This window comes from Lepidochelys kempii, chromosome 4 (assembly GCF_965140285.1).
Source record: "Lepidochelys kempii isolate rLepKem1 chromosome 4, rLepKem1.hap1, whole genome shotgun sequence".
Classification (NCBI taxonomy): domain Eukaryota; kingdom Metazoa; phylum Chordata; order Testudines; family Cheloniidae; genus Lepidochelys; species Lepidochelys kempii.
Window position 1 is genome coordinate 96,521,378 of NC_136383.1, and position 6,000 is coordinate 96,527,377.

The following is a 6,000-nucleotide window of genomic DNA, read 5'->3' on the forward strand; positions in this document are numbered from 1 at the left end:
GTTTTCTAGTTCCAACAGCTCAGTATCCTCATCTTGCTGCAACAGCTTTGCAGTGTCCTCCTGCTGCTGGAAGAGCCACTGATGCTACCATTGAATATTCTCCTGATGGTGGTGCAGTAGGCAGAGCCCAATGCCAAATGCATCCAAGTTTGAATACTGTAATACAGCCTGAGCAGCCTGTGTGTATTTGCTCTTGCCACCATTGCAGCACAGTGCATTTCTGGGTCCATGCTGCCAGATAGCAATTCAAAAACGGTGCTGGCCCACCCAGAAAAAAAGGATGGGGCGGAGACAGCAAAAACATGGGGTTTTAAAAAATTTGAACCCCCTGGCTTCTGCTTTGCATCTCACAATTTACAGTTAAAACTGTCCCATGATTAAGGATAAGATTTTGGCACAGGTATTTTTATTAACGGTCATGGACAAGATATGGGCAATAAGTCAATAAATCACAGAAATGTACACAGGACTTGTGTTGGGGGTAGCAAGCAGGGCAATTGGCTTGGGCCCTGTGCCAAAGGGGATCCCTGAAACTAAGTTATAGGCAGCAGGGCTTGGGCTTTGGCCAAGCCCCAGAGTGGACCCAGGCCACAAGTCGAGCTGTAGTAACAACCCAGCTTATCACATTCCATTATCACGCATTCTTGCCTAATATGCCCAGGCTTGCTGCATCTAAAGTACACCATGAGACATCCCCTCCCCCCTAAGAAGTGCTTCTGATGGATTGTGGGACTGCCCAGGGCCTAATGGCTCCTGTGCAACTCCCTGTTTTGGGCTATTCAGGGTGCTCCCCTTTGAGAGTTTCCCTGCGACTCCCCCTATTGGGCCACTCTCACTCTGCCACGCAGTGCAGGCCACTCAGTTCCCTCAGCCTCAAAGAAGGCTTCTTCCCATTTGACTGCCTCCCCTACTGCAGCAGACTGAAATTGCCTTCCCCAGCTCTGGGCTCAAGCGTAGGACCTTTAAGAACTGTTCCAGAATGAGTTGGTCCATGATTGTCTCTACTGAACTTGGCTTGGGGCATAGCCACTGAGCCATACAGTTCCACAATCTTTGAGCTACTACCCGTGGTCTTACCTTCTGTGGAAATGGTTCAACCCGAAACCAATACCTATATGCCTCCTGAATCAGTCCCAGTCTAGGATGGCAGCCTTCACCACAGGACAGGAGCCTCCCTTTCAATCGCTCGCTACTAGATGGGTTTCCTGTACCTTGCCTATCAAGAATAGTGCTATGTGGACCACCCATGTCTATTCCTCCCAGCCTGCTGCACTTGCCACTCCATTGAATGTAAAGAAAGCCTCTGGGTCATCCTCTGGCCCCAGCTTCTCCAAGCCAGAGACCAGCCAGCCCAAAAGTTTTTGTTGTAGCTCTTGTTGCTTCTGAAGGTTCTCCCTCAACTACAGGAGCCTGGCTTCCACCTGGCTGTCTGCTGTGGCTGCACAGCACTCTGCTGCATCACCACCAAGAGGTAGATCACCTCCTCCATCTTCTTTAATCGCCCAAACTAGGTGGGGTCAATCAAAATTCAGGCTTCAACTTTTTTGCCTTGGCACCAACAATCCTCTTCATTCTTCCTTTGTATCTGGAGCCAGTCGCAGTGCCCACATTCTCCATAGGGTTGCCAATTTTGGCCGGATGTATTCCTGGAGGTTTCATCACATGACATAACCTTTAATTAAAGAGTAATCTTTATTTCCTGGAGACTCCAGAACAATCCTGGAGAGTTCTAATTCTCCACTCTCTTTCACAAGACAGGGCCTCTCCCCAGCTTGTTAAGGATTCACTGCCATGCCCTCAGTCTCTTTGGGGCAGGTTTTTATTATCCAAATGTAAACAGCCAAAAGAGTTCCTCTGCTCATGCTTTACATCTCTGACTCTCATAACCTTCCCTGCCAGGGCCAGGGCCAGGGCCAGGGCTAGGGCTAGGGCTAGGGCCAGGGCCAGGGCCAGGGCCAGGGCCAGGGCTCCTTGCTTGCTTGCTTGCTTGCTTGCACTCTCACTCCCTCAGCCAGTTATCTCTCACTGGGTCGCTCTCTGACCCTTTATACCTTCAGGTGCAGCAAAGCTCCTCTAAGTGACCCAGTTGGGAGCACCTGTTCTGGCACAGATGAGCTGAACCTACTTCAGTTACAGAGGCCAGCTGCCCTGTGACAGCTTGATTACATATTTACTCACTCAAACTGGGAGGAAAATTAAAGAAAACTCAGCAACTCTGAGTCAAAGTCAGAGATTTAGGGATCCAGACCCATCTCAAAAATCCTTGTCACTTACTGTGTGATGAGTCACATAAAATCCAAATAATAAATCATGCCAAATAAACCTTACACATTATAGCTGCAATACACTTGGATACAGAATGAAAACTACCATCAGTGTTAGAAAAACCTATAAAACAGTCCTTTGTATGTATGCTTTAGATATTTTTTTCACTAGTTCTTCAGTGCCACCTGCTGGTAATTTTCTGATATATCAGTCTGTGAAAATTACTCTCCCCCTCCCTTGGTAATTTTCTGGCAGTCCTGTTGGGACTCCTGTTACAAAACCATTTATCTCCTGGGTTCTGGGGCATTCCCAGTGTGCCTGGTGTAGTGAGTATTAAAAGTGGCCCTGCAATTTTGCCACCTCTGAATCTAGCCCTTTTTGATGAAAAACCAAGGACTGAATGGTCTGAAGGCAATAGAGGGGCTTTCTTCAGAATGGAGTTGAGAGGCACATTAGCAGAGTGATGTGGAGAAGAGTCTATTGTCACTTCCTGTGCTGTATGTAAACCTCTGAGAAATATTAGTCACAAGATGAAAGAGGGTTTCCATGTAAATGGTATGTGCATGGCTTGTAGACATTTCACTGCAGTGCTTCATGGCACTTTTTCAAGATGGGTTGGTTAGGCATCACTTCATGTGAGATTGTGCTCCAGGCTCTGCACTTGTTGCCAGTTCTGTGCTGGGTGAAATTCACTGTGTTGGTAACTTCATAACTATCTATATATGGTAAGTAGTCTTGGTCCCAGTTACTCCAGAAATAAAAAGGTAATCTCTGTGGACCTTCCCCTCCTCCTCATCCTATGTTTCGCAGGAATGCTTTACCTCACAGATGAAACATGGTGTTCTTGGCAGCAGCCCCTTTATCTATGGAATTCACTCTTACCAGAAACATGCCTTGAGCCTGGCCATCTTTAGATTGTAGTGCAAGATGCATCTCATTGTATGTATCTCTTCCATTAACTGCTGGTTATGAAATGTTCTGTTGCTTAGCCTGCTGTATAGGTTTCCCTCGTCTAAGGTTATCTTGTTCAATATGATGAGCAGGGACCACATAATAGATGCTTATTTTGGGGGATATGTTGTGTTTTCCATAAATTTTATATCTTATAAATATGCCCAGGTACTATAACGATGGGTAATTCATAAATACATATAACAATATTAATAAAATAAGATGAAGTTGCATGGTATTTCTTCTGGATCCCCAACTGGGGTATCTTAGCCCGGGATCTCAGCAGGGTCAGAAGAAAACATTTTAACTCTTTTTTTTTTTTTTTTTTTTAAACCTGCCTGGGAGGAGGCAGATATGCTCTAGAAGTGGAATGGGCCTGGCTTCCACCAAAGATCATGAACGGGGGTAGCAGCTACCAGTCCCCCCAAAGAAGATAATACCACACAGAATGGGTACGTTGTGAGAAGGGAGATTGTGTGAGGACTAAAAACTGCAAGGCCTGGAGGGGGCCTCAATATATTTTGTTAGTTCAGAGAAGTATTCAAAATAGGGATGCTTATCCAAACTGATTGCAGACTGTTGGAGAGTCCCACATTATTAAATTTGCATGCAAATTTTCCAAAGTTGAGACTGGTTTACTAGTTACTTTAGTTCCAGATGTAGTTCTGTGGGTACAGAACTCATAAGCCTTCAGGACTGCCAACCTAGCAGTTCCACCCCCCCCCCCCCCCAATTCATTAAACAATCTTTAAATTTTAAAAAATGCCCCCTGAAGTGCTGGTCTGAGCCAAACCTCTCAGACATTGTTTCCTTGATTCTTATGACTCTGCTGTGCATTATCTTCCTTTCTAAACTGCTGAACGCTTCCTTTGGTTATTTTAGAGATATGGCCTAAATCCATGGCAAAAAGGAAATGTTAACTTTTGGATTTATTCCTCCTATCAACTTGTCACTGGTGTTTTAGTTTTTTATTTAGTTAGTTTAGCCCTTAGGGCAGACCCTTGGCCCACTTGACAAGTTGCTCTGCTCTGCTCTGACAGCTTTAAAGTTGGCCTAAATGCTCAACTGGGGATTCCCCTGGCACTGGGTAAAGCAAGATGGGAGAACAGACTTTAAAATAAAACAACCCACAAACCTTAGAAAGCTTTGAAATTCAAAGCTAAGTAATTACTTTCTAATTATTTTAGCATGTAAAAATACAGAGTTGGAGTCTGATTTTTTTAAACCTGGTTTCCATATTTGTGGGCACAAATTTTACCCCCACAGTTAGTATTTGCAGCAAAGATTAACATGTAGCTGTCTGAGTATCAGATTAGCAGTCATTCTCAGGTGACTAGATGTCTAAATGGTAGCAAATGCAACCACAATTAATGGTATTGTTGCTCTTTGTAGTTCTCCCCCTGTGGTCCACCCAGACCAGGCACTCCCATGTAATTTTATGCTTGCAGCACCCACAATTGTTCGGTCTACCTCAGGGCCTGTAAATTCTCTCTTGGGATCATGTGGTGTTTATAAACTTCTGCATCAGTGCCATGTGGAGTTTATAACCTCTTGAGAGACCATACAAATAGACAGAAACTGCTTTTAGTAACATGCAGTCAAATTTTCAACAGTAGCCACTTGTGTGCCTCAGTTTTTGGATGTTCAACCTGAGATGCCTTGTGTCTGATTACTTAGATGTGCTGAGGAACCACAGTTCTCATTGACCTCTGAATCAAATTCCATATGGTTCTGGATCAGAGCTTTGTGGTGTGACCCCATCTGTAAAGCATTTCACACATTTCTTGGATTAAAAGTGCCATGGGTCATACCTGTACTATAAGTTGTTTTTATTAACACATACAAATAGGGGAAAATGCAGATAATTTTAAGGATGAACTTGGTATATGTCATTCTACTCTGCTGTTAGCCTGTATCTACACTGGCAAAACTGCCCAGTCAATACATACTACTACTGGAAGTAGAGCCATTTATTTAATGGCCCCATATGCAAATCAGCTATAATGAAGAGCTGATGATAGCATTAGTTATGGTTTGTCTTCAAAATGGTTCCTCTTTAGGGAACATTATTGGAAGCATGGTTTTGATTTTAGAAATTCCAGATTTTTTTTTTCCCCACCTTTGGGAAAAAATGCCAAAAAAACAGGTCAGGTACCACAAATTTAAACCAGACTCAAGCGGTATGTCAGCTACTATTTTGGCAGTAAAAGTTACAGCTGCTCCTGAATTATTAGGTCCCTGTAATCCGTGTAAAATTATCATGAGATCCGGTGCTGTATTTACAAGGCTATAACATTTACAAGTGCTGCTCCTTTCATATAGGGGTGTGCAACAAGATCAGTATCAGCATTTAATTTCAGAGCATTTGTACATAGCAGAAAATAATCCTTTCCCCCTCCAGTCTTTTAAACTGTAGTTAGGGTTTTGGAACAAATATTCAGAGCTGATTTTTTAAATGTTTTTATCAATTGTAATAACTAATGCATTTCTGGTACTATTTCTCACCACATTATGATATAGCAGGCATGCAACCAGAAGACAATCATTTTCTCCCAAAATGATTAAGAGCATGCTCTGTGCAGCTCAAATTTTCCTCTCAAAGCATTTAACCCAGCTATTTTAATTCTGCATTATGTCTGCATCAATTTTTCATTTACTTCCCCCTGTGAGATATTGAAAGCTTTCCTCCAGTTCAAGTAAACTACTGTCTTGGCAACCAACCTACATCTTGGAGAGCAGGGAACTGCTCAGACTTTGTGCTCTGCAATCTGCAGACTAGCTACC